We start from the raw sequence: 27,725 nt of genomic DNA on the forward strand, positions 1-27,725 counted from the left end.
AAAATTAAGCACTTGGTCACTGGTTACTTCATCTGATAGGCAAAAGCATCATCCTCATGCTCATTGAAAAATGGATTATCAGAGTCCATTTCTAGAGGCACTTGGATGCCAAGTGGGGTTTTCTAAAAGATCTTTTGATCTGTAAATGTAGCTTAAAAGTTTGATCCCCTGTGAACTGTATCATTGTATTAGAGAATGTAAATTTGGCATGTGAATGACCTGAATTAGATTTTTTAAACACATACTTCCCTTCCAGATGAGTTTTCCATGTTGAACTTTATTTCAGATAATTGCAGGTGTAGACAGAAATGTTGGAGTTGTTCCTAAGAAGAAAGAAAAGATGCTGTGTATGGGAAAGTATTTCAGACTGTAAGGGCCTTAATAGGATTTTGAAGGTCTTTGGAGCCAGTCCTGGATCAGGATTTTTATTTCTCTGAGTTTTTTTAAAGGACATGTGAATCTTCATGCAAGAGAACTTTGTAACAAACCATTTTAAAAAGAGAAGATTTTTTTTTTTTTTTAGTTGATCACTACTTTTGACTTCATTTTCCAGATACTGTAGCCATTCTACATATCTGGAAGCAATTGCTAGAAAGGTACAGAAGATAAATTTGTCAAGTTTTCTCTACATATATCAAAAATGTTCTTACATTAATCATCTAAGCAGAGACTGGGAGTTCTGTGTCTTTTGGAAACCTTGTTTTGGTGTGTTTTTTTTTTTTTTTCTTTTTTTTTTTTTTTTTCCACTCAAGTGGAAAGCAAGGTCAGAAAAGAGCAATTGTTTCTTTTCCTTGCCTTGCACTATTTGTCTGCACTGATTTTGAACACTGTTCCCTGGCTGCATTTGTAAATCCATCCTAAAGTAAAGGATTCACATTTGAGTTTTTGCCCAATGAATCATTTCACTAGCTCTCTCAAAATCCTGAACTAGCTCTGTGCAAGAAGGGCTTGAAAGTATTTGCACTGGTGAGGGCAGAAGGGAGAAGAAGGGCTGAAAATGTGCTTTACAGGCTTGCTCAAAAGATGTGGAAGCCAGCTATTGTGTTAGTAAATTCACCTAAGCTTCTTCCAAAAATTTGCTGGATAATGGATATCAGTGCTAAATCCTTATGCTAGAAGAGCTTAGCAGTGGTGGTATTCAAGTGTTTGATCTCAACATGAATACAGTTTTCTGCTTTAAGATTTATCTCTGTGTTACTGTGAAGCTGATTTAAGCGAATAAGAAGTGAAGAAATGTGGAAACTGCTGATTTGGGCTTATTAAGCTATGCAGGAATTCTTGTATCTTAATTGAACTATCCTGAGTGAATTATCTATTTTCCATGGAGGCACAATACAAATCAAATCCACATAAAAAAAAGGTTACCAGCTTCCAGATGACAAATAACACTGAAAACAAAAACACTATGAAATTTTGAGTGATTCTGGTACAAGTGTAATGAAATAGGAAAGAAAAATTGTTGATATGACTTGTAAGGGTTTGAATGAGATTTTTCTGCAGTCAAGCTTTGACCTTGGAAGGAGACAGAATACCTTGCTCTTAGCTGGCTGCTCACTACCACAGAGACTGTGAAAGTGCTTTTTCTCTCTAGGCCCACCTGCAGCTCTGTGTAGAGGTCACTTAAAACCACTGTGTATGTTCTGACACCTGTGTGGGTTTTGGGGCCAGCACTCTCCCACAACAAGCTACAAGGTGTAGCAGGTCCCCTTGCAGATCCTGCAGTTTCAAGGTCTCCTCCACACCTTCTGGACCTTTTTGCCTGTAGTGAACTGATGGAGAAGAGATTTCCATGGAGGGACCTGGGCTTCTGACAGGGCAGAGCTAGATCATCCCCATTCTATGCTCCACCACCCCTAGCAAAAGCACTGCGCCAGTTTCACTGCTAGTGGTGTCCCCATGGTCCCCAAATTTGCCTGACTTCCTCAGCACTGGGGTAGTTTTGATTTCATGTGTAAAAAGTGCTTTTTTAAGCATTTCTCCAGTTGGTGAAGACAGATCGCTCCTTAGTGTCTGTTTCCGCTCCCTATACAGATCTCCTGTAGATATAACATATGCTCATAAAACCAGCTGGAAGTGGGACACGTAAACAGCAGTCACTCAGCAGTGGCTTCTCATGCCAGCTTCAGTGGAACAGAGTGTAAGGATTAAATTTATATTCTCCTGCTTCCCTACAGATAATAACTCTTTCTCTTGGCACCAGCTCCTTAGCTTGTGTAAAAAGTCAAAGAAGCCATGCCAGTTTGCACTAGCTGATGGTCTTCATCCACCTCTGAATGTTTAAAAATCTCTCCTTCCTGTGGAGAAGGAGATGGGGGAAAAGAGAAAGTACTTGGCTATACCAAGCAAGAGCCTGTTTTGGGCTGGTGAGATTGCCAAGGCACAGTGTTAGCGGTTATGTTACTTTTCCTACCACAGGTGTTAATCTTGGCATGCGAGAGAGCTAGCAGAGCAGAATGAGCACTGGGTTCCTGCGATGCAATGACGTTTCTTTAAACGGTCTGTTTACTCAGGTTGACAAATGGCAAACTGGCAAAATTGGAAACAGGTTTTCCATTGATCCACAAAACAGGTACAGCAAGCAAGGAGGAAGAGCAGACTTCACTATTTCCCTTTCCCCATTTCCCTCCAGCCAACCACTCACCTCTTAAAGGATTTCTTCTGTGGGTCATTAAACTGGCTTTTTAACTGACAATACCTCTCTCACTACAACTGACTACATTGTTTCCACAGTAATGAATTGTGTTGCTTGTAAAACTCTCTCAAATGCCACCAAGAATCTGCCACTTGTTCCATCACTACTAACTAGGCTTGGATGGGACACTGATTTCAGAATGATTTTTTTCTCCATCCTCATCTTTCTTTAGTGAAAAAAAAATACCATGGAAATGCCTTACTGTAGCACAGACATATCAGGTTGTCTTTTGGGTCCAGTTACTCCTAGCACAGGTACAAAAAATCATTCCCTCACTATCCTGAACTTATCTGCAAACAAACAAAAGAGACAAAAAGGAACCTTCTTTTGGAAACATAGGTAGTTTAGGAATTACAAAATTTATAATTTGGTCTGTTTTGTTGTACAAATTGGCCCTGTGGAGGAGAACACCACTATGAATCAGCTTCACAGAGACTTTCTGTAATAAGAATGCAAATGGGGTAATTTACATGTTTGTCACCTTTGAGCAGTTTTCTGGCAATTTCGAAAAGTGCTGAGGTGAATGGCACACCTTTAATATAGGCATGTCATTTCTAACTGCTGAGATTGAAAGCACTCAGCATCAAGGACTAGGTATTGATCACCTTTGAGTAGTGCACACAGTGTGTTGGGGTGGTGAAGAATAAAGAGACATCTGACTTCTAACACATTTATTGTTACTATGTTATTTCTGAGTACGATGATACAACTATGCATATAAGGCTGTGTAGGGCCAGTTGTATGTGTTGTGCTTTAGCTTTTAGTCTAGGTTAGACTTGTATTCCAATCTGTCCTTTTACGAAGTCAGATGTAAAAATTGCTGAAGCCTGTGGCTTTGAGCTAGGCTCACAGATATTAGTTGTGACATCTGGACTCATCTACTGGCTACTTTTAAGTTCCTGCAATACTTTTTAAGGCATGAAAAACATTTGAAGAAAATTAAATTTCTGATGGAAACATGAAATCCCTTTAAATATTTTGATTGTAAAGAAAAATAAATACTTTGTGTGCATTTTAAGCCAACGACAATTAATTAATTATTATTGTTAATAATAATAATATTTTAGTTCTGCTTGAGGTAGCAGAGCTACCTTCATCTTCATCTTCAGCTAGTTCAATTAATGTGTAGAATATAAAGAAATGCTACATTTTATTTCGTTGTCAAGATTTCCTGCAGGCCTGTCATATCTTCCATAATGTTTTCAGTCTTAATGACAGAGGAGAAGAAAGATGTTCTGTGGATTGTTTTTCTTTTCTTCTCTTGGAAGTATTGGTAGAGGGGGACAGTGTGATATTTTATATATGTTAACCAATTTCTTTGCTTTTTGTTGTAGTTAGTTCACTGACACCAGGACTGAGGTGATAGCTTTATACTAGAAAGCTTCATTGGTAATGTGAATATAGTTGTTAGCTCTGCAGCACTCATCGTGTATCCATAAACTGCACAGCTTTTGTGGATACACTGTAACTGACATTTTCTTGATTTACTTTTTCCTTCCTCTCTTTGTGGTTCCCATTCACTCTCAAGATACTCTTGCTTGCAGAAATGCAAATTCATTCTCCTTCACCAGCACTGAAAGCACCTCATCTGCTTTATTTAACACATCTTTTCAGAGATGGTTCTGTAGACTATTACTGTGACCTAGGGTGTTATCTAGTGCATCTGTGAAACTTTCAGCAAATCAATAAGTTAAAAAGTTTTAATCAGTGCAAGGAAGATGTCTTCACAGATCTTCAATTTGGTCAGCTTTCTTTGAATGAAATGATTTTTTTTTGTTTGTTTGTATTAGAAAATACAAAGTCCAGTCTCAGAAAAAGCTACCCAGATTGTTCTGCCTGTTAAAACAAGAGCAGACTAGTCTCAGAGTAGACTCAATGATTGTTTTGTATGTCTTGTGTTATATGATAGGGGATGGATTACAGGGAGGTGGGTGTCAGAATCATGTGATTTTCATGTGCCCTTGAAGTTCAATGGCGGCTGTGTCTGCTTATATGGGGGTAAAACTGGAAACAAAGCCTTTAAAATGAATAACTGCCCCAATATGTCATGAAATGAATGCAACATAGATTGTTCACAGATAACTTGTCCTGCAGAATTTAAACACAGACATCAAAGTCCAGTTTATTAGCCAGTAACCCCACTCCATTGTAGATCTGAATGCATAAAGTAGTGAAAATATTTTTTATATAAAGGGATAATCATTTACAGAAAGGCCAAATCATACCATCAAATTTTTAGCAGACCTTCATGTTGTAATCAAAGAATTGTACTTCCCAGAACATGAATGGCAAACTGTATTTCATGGGGAAGTGTTCCAGGGACTGGGGTAGGCATAAAAATGTGCTTGATGGAAAAATTGGCATAAAGCTTTCTGCCCCTTCCACCTCTTCCACCCACCCTGCATTTATAATCTTTGCCAAAAGATGTAAGTTGTTCTTCTTTAGCTGATTCATTCTCCTTTATGATCTAAAAACACTCTTCCAGCCCAGAGCAGATGTGGAAACTTAGAACAGCAGATGTGGGATTTTGTGCTTCAGAAAGAATTGGCATTGGAGCAACAGGCATATTTGACACTTGCTTGTCCCTTGTAAATCACCTAGCCTTTTTATTTAAATGAAACCATGCCATCCCAGGGAACTGCGAACATTTTGAAGGCAGTTTTCTATTCAGCATCTTATAGGAAAATATGGGAGAACTGAATGGGAGAGAATCAAAAGCTAGAGTGATGAGGGGCAGACCCCTGTGTCAAATGACCAGACATATATTCAATGGGTAGGTCTGCTTTGCTAAAACATGTCTTGTTCTCGAAACAAATGCTCTGTGAATAATAGCCTGGTTAGGAGTTTCTGTTACAATAATAATGTTGGTTCTGGTCTGCCTGCCCTCCAGAAACTTCTGTTGCTTGTACCTTACTGTGTGAATTCTTTGCACCTGTGCTTGGATAGTCATTTCTCTCACCTGGGATACACTTACAATCTTCTTTCACAGCTTAATATCTCCCACCATTTAGATCTCTAAAGTTCACATCTGGGTATTTATTGAACAGTCTTCTAGCTTATTCCACAGCTTCTCAGAAAGGAAAGCACCACACAAGCACTATTTTTATACAGGTAAGTGGATACATAACAAGCTGCCCAAAATCACACCAGGTTGATGTGTCCCCTCCCAGAAGAGAGCACAGTTTACCTCCCCATGAAGGGGGATGATGAAGATTTAGCTCAATCTTAAATGAATGTGAATGGAAACAGTCATGCCATCACTGCACGGTGTGCTACAAAGAGCTTTTGCTGTCTCAACCACTACAACTAAACTCAGTTTTATAGCTAATTCCACTTACTGCTTTGCTTATCATCACATTTGTTCTTTGGGCTTTTTCTTCATCATCTTACATGGGCATCAATTACCATCTTTAACTCTCTTTTCAAGAAGGTCTTTTGAATGCATGCTGCCAACTTTCCCTTAGTGCCCAGTGTATTTCTGAAATGTGTTAGAAGACAACTCCAGCAAAGGAAAGGAATGAGACACTGCAAATTAAATGATAAAGGGATGCTGCCAAACTTGGTTTTTGAATGCAGCCCAAGGCACAATATGCATAAGAATTAGTTTAGGTACCAGCAGTTCAGCCTGCAATGTTTTGTGTGGGCTGACTTTTGGACTACATGTTACTATTAGACAAGTATTGTAAAAAATTAGGAAACCATTTTCTGCCAGGAAAGTGTGAAGTCTAGAAACATTTATTGACTTTTTCACACATAAGTTTTCTTTTTGATATGTCTTTCTGTACTTTTCTGTGTGTACAGGCTCAGGTACTCTATAAATTTAATGTTAGGCTTTGAAGGAAAAACATATGTTTACATTGATAGGTGGGAGGGACTGTGGGACTGGAGAACTTAAATAGATGAGATGGGAGTAAAAAAGTAGGAAATGCAATGGACTGAAAGTACAAGGCTGGGAACTCAATGAATTAAAATTTCAGAAGGGAGGAGGAATTAAAGGGGATCAGTAAGTAGTAGGATGATAAGTATCATTCTTTTTTTTGTTCCTATTCATAATGTGTATACATGAAACACAACTGGCACACACACACACACAAAATCTGCAGGAAGAGCACATGAAGCTCCTTACACTATTCAAGAAGCAAGGCATAGCTCTGAATGACAGCTGTAGGCACCTGCAGGTGGGATGCATGCCCTTTCCTTGCATGGGGAAGTTGCTGAGGGTCAAAGAATGGTGTCCAGGTCCTTGTACCCAGTGCTCTTGAATTGTCCAAGTAGGCCTAATGGGACATGAAGAAAAGTGCAAAATGATTTTTAACGCGTTGAGCATCAACCACTTGGTGTACCTCTTGCTTTATCCATTTTGCATCTGGAGATGCTCAGGACTGGAACATGTGACTGTGGACCTGCTTTGTGGGACAGTGTTAAAGACAACTCCTGAAGAGAAATGGGACCTGCTTGCCATCTGATAGCCTTCAGGAGAGCTGGCACTTTAAATGATTATATTAATAGTTAAACATTTCACAGCAGTCACTCAAGAGAACATGTTTGTTAGAGGCAGGTGGTGACTAATCATCCCTTAGCCCACCTTTACCACATTCAAGAATTGTCAGAAAGCTGACAAGTAGAAAAAACTCTTAGTAACTAACTCTTCATTATAACAAGTTGACACAGGAGGCATCGACCCCCACTGCTCAATCAAGGATCAAGATGGGAAAAATAGGGCTTCCAAGTTTCTTTTTCTTATCCTTGGAGCTTCATTACTTAGGTAATGGCAAAAATATGTTCCTCACATGGTGAAACTAATACATATGTAATCCTCTTTCCCCACACAGAAATTAATCATGACTTCCAAATTCAGAACTTACATTTATATATATATATATATATATATATATATATATATTTTTTTTATTTCTGGAGCAGCTGAGGTTAGACACTTAATTGGTCCTCCTTCACAGTCCCATGATGTTCCTTATGAATTGCCTGTCAGTGATACATGTAAGCCATACTCTGGTATTGCAGGTCAACTTGCAATTCTCCAAGCAGAGATGGATGGCTAAGTGTCAGCATATTCTCAAGCCTGGGACAGATGTTGAAGTGCCTTATATTCCATAGCTACCAGACAACATTGTAGAACAGCTCTGAGCCTGCTAGGATATTGTTTGAAGGTTGACACAGCTATTTTTTTGGTCCCAGACCTGAGGAGAGGCAAAAGGCAGAGTGAAGCTGCTTTCATATGCATTCTGCTAGGAGTGGAGCTAAAGGTAGCTCAAGTGAGCAAAGAGAACCAATTTAAAATGTAGCAGATGCTGATCTTAGGCTTAGTTCATAAAAGGATAAAAGGTGTTTCTTTTATTAAAAAAAAAAAAAAGAGAGAGAAAGAAAAATTAGCAGTGCAATGCGGAAGAATATACTTCAGCTGGAATACAGAACTCTGTAGGGATGAAAGGAAAGTATCCTTTGAGATGGCAGATGTACTACCAAATATTTATTTCTTTTAAATATTTTCTTAAGTCTTTAAAGTAAAGTAGTAGCTTCTATTGTTTCTTTTGGCAGCTTATCTAGCCATGAGTTTCTGTGTGTAATGAAATTCCACCTACAGTAAATCTTCTGAGTTCCTGAAGTTTAACTCTACCAGTTCTGGCTCAGCTCAGCTGCCTCCCCCACATCAAGTTAGTTCCAACACATTATGAGCTTGTTATCAACAGTTTTGTCCTGAATGTCCTGGACATTCAGTTGGATGAATTAGGTCAGCTCTATTCTCTATGGTTCTCTTATTAATCCACCTAATCTGATCACTGGAATTCTCAGTCTTTGTTCCTGCCTTAGAACTCACTATTTAGATTTGGAGACTCAGTTTCTGAAAACTCAATGTATTTATTTGTCACTGGGTCATTGCAGCTGGGGAAGACACCAGCCATACCAGCTGGTGTGGTCAATGATCTACAGGCCTAATGCCTGGTCAACGATCTACAGGCTGGGCTGTCCCTGTGACTTCATGTAGTGAGAGTACAGCCTGTATGTATGGAGATCTTTTATTATGATTAGTAAAAGATGGAATTGGCCAGAGCAAGCTGCTGTCCTTTCCAGGGTGGCTCCTCTGATTTTCTTGCCATTACAGGCCCAGTGATTTATTCTACGGATAAGCCACAAATTCTGAGTGGCTGTGTCCCATTTCATGTTGACTGTAGGTTTGGAGCTGTATCTGCAATAACCCCAGATGTCTCTATCTCTTCCTGATCTACTGCACCAAACTAGATACTGTCAGCAAGAAGCAACTCCTTGACCTGGTGAATCCACCCAAGCAACACAGAGTCAAACATCAGCAGAGAGATGGTGAATCCAGAAAAAACATGTGAGACTGTTGCGTGCAGGAAGCCCACAGACCCCCCCTGTTGCCTTGGTCAAATAATAACTGGACAGCCTCAGCTCAGCCTCCTAGCTTCTTCTGGAGACTCTTGGCTGCCAGTCTTGTGGGAAGCAGGGGAGTTTCCTATGTATCTTGAAGTCCTTTCCACGTGGAAAGGCCTTTTCTGACTTAAGAATATTTGTCAGCTATTTGGGAACTTTATATTATTTCTGGAAATAAAGACAAAGATGCTAATTTATTAAGAAAAGAAGGGCACAGGGTATCCTGCATAAAGTCTCCAGCCTGAAGCTGATGCCACTGTACTTGAAGTGCCAGCATTTTTTTTTGTGGAAAACTTGATCCATGTCTGCTCCAAGAAGAAATTGCCCAGAAGATTAAAATAATGACACTGAAGTCACCAGTTGTAATCATCTGAATCCCTTATGCCTGTAAGTCATGCAGACATTTTACCTTCATGAAATCAAATGTAATTCCAAGCAGACAAATTTAGTTTAAATAGTTGGCTTGTCTGAATAAAGCCTTTGAGAACGTACCAAAGAACTTCTAATTTTGTCCCTAAGATGTTGCAGTACTTTCGATTATCTAGTGCTGTTTTCCTTCCTCTTAAATGACTATGCTTTAATGGTCAGTTTTACATCATATTCTCAATGTGACTTCAGTAGCCCAAACAATAGGCTAAGTGCCTTCGTTTTTTCTCTGTCTTGAAAAGAAGGGAAGGGAAGGGAAGGGAAGGGAAGGGAAGGGAAGGGAAGGGAAGGGAAGGGAAGGGAAGGGAAGGAAAAAAAGTTTTCAGGAACATTTGTTACTCTATGTTTCAGAACATTTCCTCTCTTTACTACAGAATAGTTTTCTTGATTACTTCTCACTATTTGATGGTAAATACTTTCATGATTTTTATTTAGCAGTGTGAAAATTCAACCAAAAAACAAACCTGAGGAGAGAGATGAAATCCACACTGAATAAAGGAAAAGGTGGAGGGGAAAATTAGCGCAGAACTTAAGTGACTCATTCAGTGTCCATACTGAAGTCAGAAAGTCAGAAATAGAAACCAAATTGAAGATGAAGGAGATCATTTTATCATTTAGGGGAACCATTTTTGGTGGCATAATGTTTCCAACTGTTCATTCTTAACTTGTTTTTCTCCAGCAGGAATTGCTGAGCTTACACGTATATAAGCCGACATCCTTCTTTGATTCATTCAAACTACTCTTCAGAATTCCTTTGCTCTGTTGCAACTGACTAGAACTTTAAAAACACAGCTACTTTGAAGGACCAATAAGATGTGTGTGTGTATTCTGGTACATGTGCCAAAAATTTGGTCCTTATCTGTAAATAGTGAAAGGCACCTTTTTCACTGGGGGCAGATGCTTAAGTGCCATTGAGAAACAGAGCTTTACTGGGAAATTATGTAAACTTATTTTTTATTTTTTTTTTATCCTTTCTTTTTATGATCCATTTAATTCAGACTGTAAACATTTTGTGGAAGGAAGTAACCTTTATTGTTTAAGCATACTGGCTGCTTAATACATGACCAATTGCCATAAATAAATAATCAGTCCAGGTCACTGTGCATGGTACTGCCTCTTCTTTTGCTGACTAGCTGAAAAGGGGGAGGTTAGAAATGACAGAGAAGAGGCTGTATGCATATTTTTTTCTTTCCTACCACAGACTAGGAAACAGACATCAACCCATTTATACTGACAAAATCTGAATAGTGGCTTGTTTTGTGTGTACAAGGGCTTCCCCTTCTGTGTGATATCCTAGTCTTTCCCTTAGGATCTATGAACATTACTTACATTACATATCAAACAAGAATCTGCGCACTGTGTTAAATTTCCGAAACGTGCAAGAAGGAATATGTCACCTATCAGAGAGATGACATCAGACAGGTCTGATGTCAGTCAGTTTAGCTGATTGCTTTGAAATAGTCTCTAGCATCCTTTGCGCATATTCTCTGTGAAATGGTTTAATAGGATGAAGTGATTTCTTTCAGCTGACAAAGCTTCCTGAGTAAATGAAAAATAACTAATGTCTCCTGTAGATTTATTAAGACACAATTAAATTGTAGCTATTCAAGTGAGACCATGTACCTGGTGTATGTAATTAGCACTGTGTATCCAGGTACCATATGTATCATAGCTACTTTAGCTATGGAATTATGTGTGTTTGCCCTACTGCAGGGTAAATCAGTTCTAAAAGGCTTCAGCTGGCATGCTTATCACACTTTTTTTTTTTGTGCCAGGTCAATGCACTCGCAGTAGTAAATATAGTTGTTCTACTACCTCTTCCCCTCTTCCCTCTTAATTTATATGATTGTTATTGAGGTTCTGAATTACTCCATACCATACCTTACCTTTGTAGACCATGATTGGTTAGAAAAACTCTTTCTCTGTTTTATAGGCAGAAAAATGAAGCACAGAATAGGGTGACCAAATTCCAGATTCTGGATCTGTTTGTAGCTCTGCATCCTGCTCTTCATCCCATCACTGAGATGAAGCTATGGGTGAAGCCATGAAACATTTATTTGTATGGAAACTGGAAAAGGAGTAGTATCATGACAAACTGTTGTGCAGTTTCAGAATACTATTGACAAGGAAAGATGATCAGAGCTTGGGAGATTGGAAAAATTTCCTTTGAAAACCAGTGTTAATGCACCATTAACTGTGTCATACAAAACAGCATCTTTCAAACAAAACATCAAAGGTTAAAAGTATATAGAGCAAAATTTGATAGTAATATGTACAACTCTGTATCTTTTTGCTTACCTAACCTTTATTTTTTGTTGTAAACATTTCTGGATGTCCATCTGTCCTGCTCCCAGTGGGTGATCTGTCACTTTTCAACCCTGTCAGCTCTGTTCCATATGCTCGGTCAGTGGTCAGTTAAAGAGTCCTGCTAGAGTCTAGTACTCTCCCCGAGTCTTACAAGTAGCTTGAGAGAAGCATCATTATGCAATTTCTGGCCAATAACATTCTGTATGGATATTATTGCATTCAGTTCAGGCTGTTTTACAATTGAAAAGTATTGTAGAGGTAAGATACAGTGCTGGAAGACCATGCCTGGATTCCAGTATTAAAGGAACCCAACTGGAATTGCTATCGATCTTTCTGGTACATCTAGATCTCTGAATACAGTCCCCACAGAAATAACTTACTGAATGATATCATCTGGACTAATGTGCTGAGATGCAGAGATATGGCTAGATTTCAGTGAGCTTGTGCTGTTATTTTCATCAAATAAATAGTGATAAATTCACTACCTGTTGTAATCATCTAATAAGTTGTGGATTTTGTTTGTTTGTTTGTTTGTTTGTTTTGAAGGCAGCCCAGTCTAGCAGTGGGAAAACTTTTTACAAGCTGGAAATGCTGGGGTTAGATGATCATCATAATAGGACCTATTAGATGTTTCTAGATTGAAGAAGACTCCAGAAAATTAACCTGGTGGAGTTCAATTAACTTATTGATTCCCTCTGAAGTTCATAACCCATTAAGTACACATTGGCAAGACTTGCTCTGGGCTTATGGATTGCCAGTAACTGAAACCGAGCAAGCTCAGGATCTGTACATATACATATATGTTTATACCCAAAATTGTTTATAACGTATTTTAAAAAGGAGCTAATCTCATCTGCTTATCTTATATGAAGAAGTACTGAAGTACCAAACACACAAATCTTCATAACTGGTATTTGTATGTTAAATCTTAAAAGCAGACGTATAAAGTGCAAAACACATAAATCATTTCTGACAAGTCCACAGAAAGACTTTGCTAAAAAAAAATAAAAATCTTTACAAGCTCAAAGGTCATCTAAAGGTTACATTAAGCCAGTTAACATAAGTGCTCAAGGATCATGGGAATCTCATTCATAAATTAATGTGACCCAGAAAAATCCTTTGATCAAATAAACATGTCAGTTAAAATAAATGCATATGTATTCTTGTTTAATGCAATACGAACTGAAGAAGAAATATTTTATCTGTGTCTTTTTTGACCTAAAGCGATGAATCAGTAAACTCTGTAAGCCTTGGGTAAATCAGTGTTTACCCTGTATGAAACAGGTTATGTTTTAATACAAGTGGTTCAATGCCACCTCTTATAAACTGTTACCAAATGAAGCAGGTATTTGGGAAAAGCCAATGTGGATTTTCCAAAGACAAATCGCGCCTGAATAACCAGACTACCTTGAACAGGAAAGTAACACTTTCTGCCCACATGGGGAGAACAATGTATATTGTTTACTCGGATGTCTGCAAAGCATTTGACACTGTTTTTCACAGCCTCCTTCTAGACAAACTGACATAAAGATAAAGACTGGATTAGTGGTCTTCACATGGAAAGGAAATAGTCTAAGGGGCCAATCCAGGGGGTGGTGGTTAATGTTTTTTACTCAGGAGTCAAAAATAAGGTTCCCCGGTGTCAATACTTGGCCCCACACTGTTCAATATCTCCGTATATGACCTAGATAATGTGACTGAAAGTCCCTCTTCCAAGTTTGCTGATGACACTAGAATGGGTGGTGAGGACACATCAGAAGGGGCCAAATTACAGAGAAACCATCTTACTGAGAAAACTGTGAAGGCTAGAAGAGCAGCTAAGAAAGAACTGCATTAATTTTAACAAAGACAAGTCCTACACCTGGGACAACACAACCAGAGAGCACAGCACTGGCTAGGTTCTATATGGCTGGGTAGCAGCCCTGCTGAAAGGGACGTAAGTGCTGGTGGAGAGCAAGTTCTCTTCCAGCCTGGACTATATGATGATCCTACAATTGATTCTAATAAACAGTTTCCTTAGTAATCCTTGTAACACTGCTGTTGGTTTTATTTTCCAACCACATTCTATTAGTATCCTTTTTCTTTTTTTCTGTCTATATTTATAGCAGTTTGCTTAGTAACAAAGTTCCTGACCATATTCATACCAGAAAATGTGGTTAGCTGTTTCAAAACAGAAGTTCTGAACTTGCAGTGTTTCTTTTTTTTTTTTTTTTTTCCATGAACAGGGAAGACCCAGTAGTCAAGTCACTGAATCAAACGCTATTGACCATTGCCATATGGACTTTGTTGTCCTTATGCATTATGCATTACGTAAGCATCCTTTCACTGCACTGACTTCAGTGAATCTTACTGCTGTACAAGAATCACCAGAAAAGTTTGAGGTACACAGAACAGTAAGTGCCTTGAGCCCCTCACTGTTGCAACTGACAGTTGTTTGACCTTAATATGTCCTATTTTCTGTACAATTGAAAGAATTGCAACTTTAAAAATCCTTTCAAAATCAGCAAGACATTTCCATATTCCATTTCTTTGTCTGGATTTGTAATCAAGGCATCACCAAGAATATACTCATAAGAAAAGTAAAGAAATCCTAAATCTAAGATTGTTCCTTTCAAAAAATGAGGAAACTGCTAGAAGCACAATAGCTGATGTTTTAAAATTCTCTCTAGACTACAACATCCATTTCACTGAATCACACGCAGACAGTCCAATGAATAAAGTCTGTGTTTATGCTGGCAGTAATTCTGGTCACTGTCAAGGGAAACACTGCCTTCCAAAAAAGTGATGTTTTAGATGAGAACTCAAAGACTGCTTCTTGTTCTTGCCATCACTATGGGTTCAGAAAAGAAATCATTACAAAAACTAAGTCAGTACACAAATGTAATGCCAGATATTTTAGTAACCCATAACAATTCTTTCCCTGTGCTGAGATGTACTGCAACTTTTTTGTTCAGGGATGAGAATGGTACATCCTGAACAGTGGAAGGACACTTGATCATGTGAGAAGGTAGAGGAGGTGCAGGTATCCATTGTCTCCTGTGATTTTGTAGGAATACCCTGGAGGGCTACATGTTTAATGACCTATAACGTGTTTCGGGGCAGCTCAGGTAAAATATTGAAAATAGATAGGCAACTATCAACTATCTTCCCAGTCCTGGAAATTTGAAAAGGATACTACACAATGAATAACAGATGAAAGGGCTGGAGATAGGTGATAGAGGGTCTGTACAGGAAGAAGGGAGATTGGCAGGGCACTTGAATGTCTGTATGATGACATCCAAAGGCCCATCTGGTACCTAGATAGAACATGGAAAGGGGATGCCTGGTAGTCAGGTTTTGAAGTAGTTTTTGAAGGGAGTAGAGTAGGAAGGAGGATCTGAGTAGGGATAGAGAACACAGAAGAATAATTTATGGGTGGGGAAAAGTGGTGGCCAGGGACTTGTTTATCAGGAAAAGGTTTAGATTCATAGTCTCTTTGTTGTGAGAGACGAGGAGGAAGAAAACATCCCCCCAAATCTCCCAAAGTAGGATCTCCACACTGCTTTTCTACTGTCACTGATAGCCCAGTGACCCAGTTCAACCAGCATCCCTTGCTGTGGCCTCTCCAAAGTTTGGCCAGCTCTTCCCAGGGAAACCTTAGGTAAGTGATTCCGGACATTATCAAGATACTAGATTCTCCCTTAAGGATGCAGTATTTATCTAATCTAGTCCTCATTCCTTTTGTGTACCCAAAGCTGGAGTAGAGATAAACCACAGCTGAATGTATTCTCTACTTTAGGTGGTAACAAAAAGGATTTGACACAGGGTAAAGTCTCTAGTATGAAGAGGTTCTTTTAGGTATTGCAATGCCCTAGCAGCAAAATGTATTGGTACTCCTTGTATTGTCCATCCTGAGCAACAAAACAAGACTAAGGGATGCCTGATCTCATAAATATGGGGCTGATCCTCAATCCTTATTCAGGCTGTAGTATATCTCACTTCAGTGGTGGCATCTTCCCATCAGCAGGGCATGAAACAGCTCAGCATAGATAGATATTTGCTTTGTGGACTGGTGCAGTGTACTGATACCACAGACTCCTTCAGCCAAGTATTGCAGAATTTATTTCCAGAACTTCTAAAGATGTATTTTACCATCAGTCTCTCTAATTCATCACCATATCTCTCCCTTTGGGCAGAATGTTAAAACTGGAGAAGTAAACATCTTCAAAATATAGTAAGAAAGCAATATGTTAGGGATTTCTCATGAAAAATGACTTTGTCTGTTGAACTGCAATAGGTTAGCCACTAAACGTTAATCCAAGTAAAAATGGCTGTCATGACTTGGACTTAATCAATGAATAAGATAATTTTCTGGTGGCATGCATTGGTACTTTACCATTCAAAAAATATTTAAGGCTTGATGAAGTTCCAGTTTGGAAAGCTAAGGGGAAAAATTTGTATTCATGACAATATAATAAGAGACTAAACTTTTCTTGTATGTATTTTGTCTTCTTTAACATGAGGAAAGGTGGAAAATATTCTCTGTGGGAAAAATGGAATCCCACAGCTTCTAGGTCTTGGGACTTTCTGCTTTCCCCTTTCCTCTCTTATAAGGTATTCAGCTCATTTCTTGGGAGCAGTAGGATGATCCCACATGTACAGCAACCTGTATACCTGTGCTCCTATTGCACAGAAAGGGCAGATCAGTTTGAGAGTTAACAATTGTTTAAAATAGTGTTGTTTTTGTTTGTTTGTTTGTTTGTTTTTTGTTTGTTTTGTTTTCTCTCTCTCTCTCTCTCTCTCTTTTTTTTTTTTTTTTAAAAAACCTTTTTCTTCAGGTCTTTTCTTGATTTCAGCTTGCATCACCTCTGAAAATGGACTGTTACTATGCAATGCCACAGCTTTGTACTGCTTGCTTTCCAGACATGCTGACAACACCTAACAAGATAGTATTTTATTTGATGGAGGAATAGTAGGAAAAGGGAATTGCTGAAGGAGTTAGTGTTCGTAAATGCTTTCTTCTTTGTTTTTTTTTTTTTTTTTTTTTTTTTTTTCCACTTTACTAATCGCCTCTGTATTTTATACTCATATCATCTTTCTCCTTAATTTGACCATTTCACATTTTCTGATCTGTTTTGTACATTACTGTAGCAACCAGTTTTGGTCTATGTTAGACAGTGGAACATAGCTGTATTTCATTTATATAAAATTCTGTGGGTTGTACCTTGTCTTGGAGACTTTTTCATCAGCTTCAGGCCACTTGCAGGAGAACAGCTGGAGCTGAAGTCTGATACTCAGAGGCCTGTAAAAAAATACAAATCTGAATAATGAGACTTTTTATGAGTGAGTTCATAACTGATCCACTTTTATATCATGTGGCCATAGTGCTTTTAATCTGGTATTAGAGAGAGCCCATTTAATGGATCCCTTTTATGACTGAACTACATCTACCATAGAATATTTTTTTTTTTCTGCTTTCTAAATGTTCTATTTTTATCCTTTTTTTCTTTCCCCTCATTTTCAGGTATCTAGGATATAGATTTTTCAGATGATTTTGCCCACATCTGCTTGTGTCTTTAACACTAAAAATGGGCTCATTCACCTGAGTTAATTAGAGAAAAAAAATAAAGAACTTTACCTTTGAAGAAACAAGTTTTTATATTTTTCTAAAATATTTGACATGGATTTCTTTCCTTCTATTTTTCCATTTAAGTACAGAATCAGAAATAGCAATGATGTTAGAGAAGGGTTGTCTACATGAAATTTCCAAGGGCTTTTTCTCTTTTTTCAAGAAATGAAAGATGTAGAAAGATTGAATAAGCTTTCAGACTTCTGGGTGATTGCTTGAATCAAATCCAACCCCCAAACCTTTCAAGGCTTCTTTGCAGCAAATATGTATTGACCAACAGACAGTCAAATGCCGCAGAAATAGTCTCTGGTTACTGATGTTATTGAATGATGCTACCAGAAGAGCGCTGAAAAGGAGAGCAAACATCATTATTATATTCAGATTGAAATTTATAATCTGTTTTGTAATCAAAATTACTCTCCATTACAAGCAAAGCCTACTCCTTCATTCTGATGTCAATCCCCTCTAGTATAAAACTTCTACTCTTCCATATTTTATAAAAGCAATCCTTTTCATAAGAATTCAAAGTTTAAGAGTTCCTTCTTCCATTTATTTGCTTATTAATAACTTCAGAACCTATTTTTCTTACTTAACCCAACTGTTGCACATTTCTTTTCCACTGACCTATATGTATTCCTTTGTCTTCTTCAGGCTCTATCCTGAAAAATGTCATCGTGTTATGGTTTAACAGTGCAGTTCTTGGGCACCTTCAACTCTACATGTTCTCCTTTCTCCAGTTCAAGAGTAGGCATTGCTCCAACTGGTCATGGTACCTTTCAATTTATTCTTAGACACAAACTTTGTGAGTGATAGTCAGATTTGTGGACTCAGATTCTGCTTTAATCATACAATTTGTTCCTAAGTGTAGACTTGCCTGGCTAGTTGAGTAATCTGTTTTGAAGATGGGATAATCAGAAATGGAAACAGGAAGAAAGTTTAAGAAAATGCATTACTCTTATATTAATAAATCCCATGACGTTAAAAACTCACTCACTAAACATGACAAGAGGATATCTTGTTCCTTCTTTTCACCCAATCTGCTCAAAACATATATTAAGAGAGACCAGCAAAGAAAATCTTAGACTATCAAATCCCAACAGATGCAAGCACATGTCTTTTGGCAGTGAAATTGTTCTTTAATGGCTGATTTTTCCCAAACTGGCCTCTGCCTTCCTAGAGAATGGGAAGTGTTGCATCCTCAATTCCAAAAAAAGCTATTGTTCTCCTTGAGATAAAAATGGAAGATTTTATCTAAGACTGAGTTTTGTCAAAGGATGTGTTTATTCTGCCTTTTCCTATCCAGACGTGTAATTGTATGTGTATTTGTGAGGTACTGAAACAGACTGTCCAGAGAACCTGTGGATACCCCATGCCTGGAAGTTCAAGGCCAGGCTGGATGGGGCTTTGGGCAACCTGGTCTGATGGGAGGTGTCCCTGCCCATGGCAGGGGGTTGGAACTATATGATCATTAAGGTCCCTTCCAACCCAAACCATTCTGTGATTCTATGATTCAGGGAACTCTCTACAAGTGAATCTCTCAGTTCAAATATTGTGTCAAATATGATTGGAAGTGGAGGAGAAGAAAACTGTTCATCACACACTGAAGAGCTCATGTGAAGAAAACATAGCATAATCCTTATTGCACAAAATATCCTAAAAAAATCATATTGTTATGATGGTGATAGTAGTAAAATGAGATACAGTATCTTATCTACATCCTCTGAAGTTCTCTGAATATATATATATATATATATATATATATATATATATATATATATATATATATATATATATATATATATATTTTTTTTTTTTCTCCAAGAATATTCTTCCTATGACATTTTCTGGGTAAGGGTAAAATCAGAACTAAAGGTCAAATGAACTACTCAAATTCATGGTGAAGTTAAGTTTGCAAGACTAGTTTCCTGACTCTTTGTCCTGCAAACTAGATCATTAAAGTACTCATCTTCTCCAGGTACATTCCTAAGACATACATGCCTGATTTTATTTTTTATTTTTTTCTCTCCCATCTTTTTCAAGAAGGCAATGGAGAAGACATTTTGATAACTGGCAATTTTGAGTAAAATTAAAGAAACTTATGATATACCAAAAGGTTTTTGTGCTTGCAATAAAGCACAATTTTTGAAGTGATGTGAAAAAACTCTAAAGCTACACACCAAGAAAACAATATATTTTTTCAATTTGTTGAAAAATCTTGCAAAAGGTCCTCATTTTTCAAATTCCATAACCACAGCTGAAGCAAAGAAACTGAAAAGACGTGCTACAAAGACATAAATCTTTATAGAAATCACAGATTTGTCATACCATCATTTCTTTTCCTTGGCAAACCATGCAGACATTTTCCATTCATTTAGAATTCAGTCAAGTAAGATCAATTCAGGCTTTGCTTGTCTGTATCCTGTGATGTAATGTCATCTAATGAAGCTGCAAAGTATAAAATCTGACTTCAGCCAGCCAAACCATTATAATGCTCTTCCTTCTGTTTTGACCTTTAAATAAAAGTGTAACACATGAGGCAATGAGTGCTGCCTGCATGAAGCAATTGTGGCAGCATATTGAGTACAAATACAAATGATGGGTCTGTTGCAATGAATCATTTACATAATGTTATCTAAGCAAATAATTTATTTCAAATGAGAAAAGTTCGTTAAATAAATGGTAAGACTGCAAATCTCAAAATATAGGAAATAGTTGACCTGAGACAGGCCTTCCAGCTTTAGTTCAACTCCCTTTATATCTGCCATATCAAGATTATATTAGAATGTGATTGTGTGCTCAGATATTATTTTTCTGTGGATGTGCTCAGCAGTGGTTCTACCTCTGTTATAGTGAGCGTGTAGCTCATGAAATCACAATCTGAATGTAAAACTATACATTTCCTGGTAGGTCTTCTTTTGCTAGGCTTGTGTAAGAAAACGAGCCCTTCAGAAAGACTGATCCATCCTGTTTCTCTCTATATGTGTGCAGTCACACATGCACACACATAAATGTATTAATCAGATTTCTATAGAACATGTTATTGCAGTTTTATGAGTCCTATATAAGATAGAAACAACAATCTCCTTGTGTAGTCTCCATAGCAGTCTCCTACCAAAAAAGTTGGGATACCCTTGGAGAAGGGGCCAATTCCCTCCATTCATCTTTGGAGTGCAGCATGCTCAGTCCCCTTCAAGCTGTCTCCCAGACAGTGCAGCTGTGATACGGGGACTGTCATTATGACCAAATCTGGGCACATTTCCAGAGGACTGTCTGAGGTCTTCTTTACATATTCAGTGCTATGGCAAGAAGGTGCTCAAAAATTCTAGACTACACAGTGTAGCTGAGAGCAAGCTTCATTAAAAAATAAAAAGCATAAATAAAACAAGTGAATATTCCTCTGAAGTGTTGTACAAGGATTAAGAGTTCCTTGTGACAACTGGGAAAATGGTATAGGTAGAAACTGTTACATCACAGATGAAGAAATCAAGATCTGGGCTAAGCAAATCTGCCAAAATCAACATGAAAATCCAAGACCAAATGGGAATTAGCAGTTGTAGTTTTTTATCTCCTATTTCTGTACTCATTCTTTTCAAATATGCTGCTCTTCAGTATTTTCACATACTGCACTGTATTTTTCAGCACCGCTACTCAGCCTTGATGGGGAGCTTGACTGCACTTTGCAGTCAGCTGCAATCAGCCAAGCACAAATAATTGCCATGTGAGCTCATGGCATCTTCTCATCCCATTCGGTTCAGTGTTGTAAGTCAGAGCCTCTTCACAGTGACCAGCTGTGTGTAATGAGGTTAAAATGCATTTCAATGGCCATTGTTTGTAGCTCTCTGCAACTCTGTTTACAAGTGGACTTTATCAAATGGGTATGCAAAAAAAATTAAAAAATACTTCAGACAGCAATGCTGCAGGATACACTTTAAATAAAAATCCAAGAGATAATTTTGTCTTATATTTTCCCTTGACATCAATAAAATGTATAACCCACTTCAGATCTATCCAAGACCGCAAGTTTCCGCAGTAATCCAAACATCATTTTCAGGGGAAAGTCTTGATTACTTTGAAGCTAAGGCCATAACTTTCATTGCATTTAATAAACAGTTTTATACCAGGAGTATCTACTTTTATGCAAGGAGTCTGCTGGAAAGCTCACTTGGAACAGGGGAAAGAGAATAGGAAATTGTGTCAGGTGGACAAGAAAAAGTACTTGAAAACAGTTTTGTTCCAGATCAAAACTTATTATTCACCCCAGTGACTGTTCAAGATCTGCTTTAACTGCCCATTGCATAAATTCTGGTCATGCTGAGTTATTTGATGCTCTAGCCTGGCAGTCTAACATATTACAGATGAGGCAATATAAAATAATTTTCTGTTTTCCTTTCTCTGATTCAGCACTGCACATACACATTTTCAGCAAGGTTGAAGTATCAGAATCAGCTGTGACTTACATTTCACTTGCTTTTGACAGCTCTTTTTACCCAGACTTATTTTCTAAGCAGCATTCTTGGGCCTGCATTATATTTTCTTCCTCTTTTTTTTTTTTTTTTTTTTCTTTTATTTTTTCCTACAGTGCTCAGTGAGAAACATCCAACAATGCCATGGAAATGACTCAGGAGGTTAGGTTGCTAAACAAATTTTCATACACCTTATTTTCCTGGAATAAATAACTTAAAACACAAATTATCATTCTGGAACACTGAACCACTAGGTGGCTTCTCCCACCATTTATATTTTTAAAAATCTACACTAACTCCAACGAATTCAGAAGAGTTACTTTGCAGTGAGAATAGAAATAATCCTATCCAATAAATGCAACGCTAATACACTGAAGATTTAGACCAACATAGCAATCCAACTACAAGATATGATCTCTTTTGTTCTCTCTCTCTCCTCTCTCTCTTTTTTCTTCTTTTTTTGGGAGGGTTGGGGTGGGGGGAGGTTTAAGATTATATGGGCTGTTGTTTGTTGAGAAGAGCCTTTCCAAAATGTTTTTCATTAGACACTAAGGAGGCCTCTCAGTTCTCCTTAAAAGGCTCACTACTAGCAGGTCTTACCTGAAAATGCAAGCTGGGAATTTCTTATATTGGAATTTGCACTCCAATGTTACACAATGAGTTCTGTTAGCCAGAGTTATACTTTGAGGGAGTACATACAAAGAAGTGTAGCAAGGGGAAGATCCAGCATCCAGATTTCTATTAACAAGGACAGTGTATTTTGGGAAACCCAGGCCCCTTTCTTTTACATTCTCTTTCCAATGAACCAGCTCAAACAGAAAGTGTTTTGGAGGAAAATTACAGAGGCACTTGGTTGTTATGTATTACAACCTCACTCTTTTATGTCCCATACAGCTTCTATAACTGCATTATTTCATTCTGCTATTGCTGGTTAACCTATAATTTTGGTATCCCTCCTTCCCAGTATCTCAGTTTCTGCAAAGATGAGAGAGATGGGGATTTGTTATCTCAGAAGCAGTAGAACTTTCATAATGAAAATTCGAAACAATTCCTCCAATACATGTTGATATCTTTTCAAAGACAATCACTGCAAAGAAAAAAAAAAATCCCTACTGAATCACGTGCCATTACTTATCAAACCCATTTTCACCAAACCCAGATGATGATGTACCAGACCAAGTGAATGGGTAGATGAAGGTCTACTGTTCTACTTTTTAAGTAAATTTGAATGTATTGATTAAGTGTGCTTTTCTTTGTCTTTAGACCTGTTTCTGCTGAACCTTCATTTCTTTAGCAGAAGACAGAGCTTACTCTGGTGGTTATTTATTTTTATTTATTTTTTTTAAATTATTGGCCAAAAATAGAGGTTTGTTTTTCCAAAAACTGGATTTTCTGGCTAGCAGGAAAGTCTGCGGTCTCCCAGACACCTGTCTCCATGGCAGTGAACCTGAGGACCCCTTGCAGAGTTGGCCATCCTGAAGCTGCATATCCTAGAAATTCAGTTTCAGAAATTATTAGAAAAAAACACTGGTTCCAGTTGCAGAACACCTGAATAATTTAGATGGCCTTTTTTAGTGTCTTGCTAGGGGAAGATAGTAGTGAGGCCAAATAAATGTTCTGTGCAAAAAAAACCCAAAAAAAACAATGCACAAGTATTTTTTTAGTACTGGTAAACTGATCCGTGTAGTAAAAAGACTGTTAAAAGTGATGATAACTAAAATTGTTCCAAACAGATAAAAATCAATTTGCATTACCAAGCAGAAAAGATCCAGGACTTCATTATTTGCTAACTTTTGATCCCATTTTTCGAACTATGTACAGCCTTTTTTAGCAGAGTTTACATTTTTCTTTTTCTTTTCCTTATTTAGTTAGTTAGTTATGCTTATGTAACCGTAAAACCCAAACCATTAAAAAATACAGTGTCGATGTCCAAAATGTGTTAGGCAGCAGTTCAAGAATTTGGAATTAGTGACAATAATCAGTTACAAATCTATCTCCCCATTTTTGCAATTAATTTGCTAATCAGATATTTGGCTTAGATTCTGATAATGAGATTATTTACTGTTTATTCTATTAAATTTAATTACTGTTTTAAGTTTAATTACTGTTTTCTCAATTTAAAGCTTTTCCCATTTAAATTATTAGAAAAAAAAATACAGATTCATATTAGTGCTGACTCCTAGTTTCTCAATCTGTCATTTGTCTACTGAAAGAAATCTTACTTCTGATAACCCTTACACCAGTTGTAAAAGCTGATCCCAATTCCTCTGCAGTTGGTGGAAGGACTTTAAACATTTTCACTGACTCTGGATCAATTTATGAAAGCTTTAACTTGGAAAAATATTAAATGCTGAATTCTTTATCTTGGACCTTGGACCTTCTTTGTCAGTAAGGCATTTTCAGAATAAACTTTTCTAACTTCCCCACAGGGTAAGGAATTCATCATGGCACCTACTATAAAGCAGTACCTCTGGTAGTATTGAACTAACTGGAAGCTCAAATGATTAACCAGAAAACATCTGTATCTTCCTTTACTTTAATTTAGGGATTAATTCAGTGTTGATTTATGAAATTCTATGGCAAGTATAATATATACTGCCATAATAAAAATAAAGCGCCTTTATTTTTATTATACAATTAATGTTATATAATTTAATGGATATGTACAGGTAAAATTTCATCCATAAGTCACTGGACAGTTTTATGTATGGTGGTGGTGCATGTGACTACTAATGAGTTAAAGAGACAATATCCTTAAAACTGAGGGTTTTCTCATCAAGAATGGCACAAGGATGCATATTCACTGATTATTTATTTATTTATTTATTTATCTTGTGATTCATATTGGAGAGAAAATGTTATCTTAAAATGAGCCAAATTACCAGGTGATATTTTGTGACATTGTGATACCTCACAATCAGATAAGGTTGTGACTCATAAACTAATATTTCAATGAAATCAAAGTATGGCATCCAGGAATTTCAGAGCTGTATAAAGTATTCATACATGGGAATTTCACAGGCAGATGGGGAGAAAAATTCCTTTCATTTAGAATTACTTTTTAATGCAATGACAAGGACTGATGGCCCACTCTATAGGTCAGAGATATTTTCAACCCATACACATTCTAGAATAGAAGTTTTAGGATTGTCTACTAAATAAAAGGTAATTTTGCCATTTAATATATATAGCATTACTTAAAACATGAAAATATTCTTTTTCATAAAAGTATTATCAAATAAAATAATCTTCAAGTTGTTCTTGTACACAATTTTGGTTTCTGGTTTCTCATTATGTACTGTTTAGAATATAACTTTTTAGAGTAGCACAGATTCTCTGGGCCAAAATAACATCTAAACAATTTAAACATCAACCTCAGAGGAAAGAACACAGAACAAAACTACTGTTCTCACAGGAGCTCTGACACTGAAATCTGAGCTCAGCTTCCTGAGCTGGCAGCAATACAAAAGGCAAAGGGCAACAGAGAAGCACCAACATTGATGGTGACTTCATTACACCCTAAGACATTGGAACTAAAGGTCATCCTATTTTAGGAACACCATGGGCTATTTGTATAAATTTGTTAGAAAACTACTGAAAGTTTTGTTTCAGTCCCACTGGAACAAGCATGCTACATGCTATGAGTGCTCTAGGTAAATAAATGTGTCCTTCATCCTAACCCATTTTCAGCTTTGAATGCCATGGTCAAACCCAAACCGTTCCCTGTTGTGTTTTGTATTCTGCTGGGGCAAAGGACTATTTCTTTCTATAGTTAAGTTAATATTTTTAAACTTTTTTTTTTTTTTTTTAATTTATTTTTGCATTCATTCCCCCCAAGAGGGGAAAAATTACTCTTGATTAGATGTGTGCTAAACCTAACAATAAAAAATATACACCAGCATTTCTATCAAGTGCTTATCATTATAATGATTATTAGAGTGGTAGAGTGAAACATCTTCACCGTCAAGTATTTCTGTGGCTTTCAGGAACTTGTTCCTCATGCTCCGCAGTTTTTCACCATGTGCTCGTGCACAGTGCTTAATGGCATTTGGAACAAAGAAGAATAGTGCAATACAATAATAATGATAAGTCCTCTCACAGAGAAACCTCACATTAATTTTAAAAGAAACTTTAGTCATTTAGGGACTGCAAGATTAGGCTAACATTTAATGAGCTTTGTTCTAAAGTTTATCCTGATAAAATCAGCAATTCTGGTTCACAGATGGGGAAGCAAATAAACAGAAGGAAAATATTTTTCCAAAGATATTTAAAATCATACTCAAGAGAAAAAATATACAGATGAGGGTAGGGGGTGGGGTGGTGGAATGATTATTTACCAAATAATATATTTTAACCTATTTTCCCAGTGAACAATGAACAAGTCCAACCACCAACCTGGCCTACTGAGTCCCTCCACTAAAACAAGTCCCTTTAGTGCCATGTCCACGTGTCTCCATGTGTCTCCACGTCTGATGGCCTTCTTGGCCCCCTGGGCACACCACTGGCTCACGTTCAGCCAGCTGTCAACCAGCACCACAAGATCCTCTTCCGCTGGGCAGCTTTCCAGCCACCCTGCTCCAAGCCCATACTTCTGCATTGGGTTGTCGTGACCCAAGCAGCACCTGGCATTTAGCCTTGTTGAATATCTCTTTGAAATCTGTTTCACTTTATTTCAGTGATAGGCTGTTTACCAATTATTGTCCTCATCTTAACACAGTCTAAAAAATACTAGTTTGTTGCTATTCATTGTAAAGATGATCATCTTTGCTTGGTATTAAAAGTATACTGTAAGTGCTTTCAGGTCATTGAAATATGAGTGTTACCAAAGATATTCTAGGATAATAGAAATATTATATTAAGAGTATAAATTACTGTCCTATAACTTGGTGGACATTTTAAAGTGTGGGTTGGGGAATTACATTTCATTTACAGATGCAGAAACAAACTATGTGCAAGGAATTGAAATTGTGTTCTTGTAATACAAGTGACCCTGACGTTTTTGTGCAGGATACAGAAGGAGTTCATTGAATTTTACAACCCAGTATGTGATTGCTGGATGTACTTGCTGTAAATACTTGCTGTGGAATCAGTAGTATAACATCATTAGTAGTGACAGCTTGCGTCATGGAAACCAAAATCTGAATAGGAACAGTAATTTCTCTTCTTACTTTCAGATGGCATCAAAGTTCCATGGGAAATTCATTTTAGTTAATGCATTTTTCATTGATGCCATTGGGAAAAGCATTTTTAGTCTGGAAAAAACAAATCAACTTTTTTTTTTTTTTAAAGTGGTGAATATGTATAAGTTATTTAATTTAAAACTTCTTCAACATATGCTTTACATTCTGATTTAGAAGGGACTTCAAAATCATTACATCAGATTTTTATTTTATTTTATTTATTTATTTTTTTTGTTACTGTGTTGTAACACAGCTCTGCCTCACGGTTCCTTTAGAAGCTGTTCCTGTTACCAAACTGCAACTGAGGCCTCAGCTGCAACACCAAGCAAAAGTCAAAGCTCTAACTTGGACTCTTAGTAACCATCATAGTTTGTGAAAGACTATCACAATATTTTCTTGTGTCCAATATGCAGGAAATGACTCATGTAAAACACAATCCCAGAATGACTGAGGTGGGAAGGGACCTCTGGAAATCCACTAGTCCAACCCCCACAGCTCAGAGCAGGGCCAGCTGGAGCAGAGAGGTCAGGATCATGCCCAGACAGATTTTGAATATCTGTAGGGACAGAGATTCCACAGTCTCTCTCGGCAAAATCTTCTGGTGATCTAGGTTCTGGTCAACCTTACATTGAAAACCA

At 37.4% G+C, this 27,725-nt stretch overlaps 1 long non-coding RNA gene across 2 annotated transcripts in view; it reads left to right on the forward strand.

Moving 5' to 3' along the window:
* The first annotated feature begins 5,697 nt into the window (after positions 1-5,697).
* The window catches only part of LOC119716404 (uncharacterized), a 51,861-nt gene continuing 29,833 nt past the window's right edge, over positions 5,698-27,725 (forward strand). Inside the window, exons 1-3 of one of the 2 annotated variants that reach the window (XR_002403034.4) lie at positions 5,698-5,803; positions 8,884-9,490; positions 10,209-10,871. This is a non-coding gene — a long non-coding RNA (uncharacterized lncRNA). Of the gene's footprint in view, positions 5,804-8,883; positions 9,491-10,208; positions 10,872-27,725 lie in introns of those variants that run through there. The other variant, XR_005264335.2, reaches the window with a different exon arrangement.

The sequence above is a fragment of the Anas platyrhynchos genome, chromosome 3 (genome assembly GCF_047663525.1).
Source record: "Anas platyrhynchos isolate ZD024472 breed Pekin duck chromosome 3, IASCAAS_PekinDuck_T2T, whole genome shotgun sequence".
NCBI lineage: Eukaryota > Metazoa > Chordata > Aves > Anseriformes > Anatidae > Anas > Anas platyrhynchos.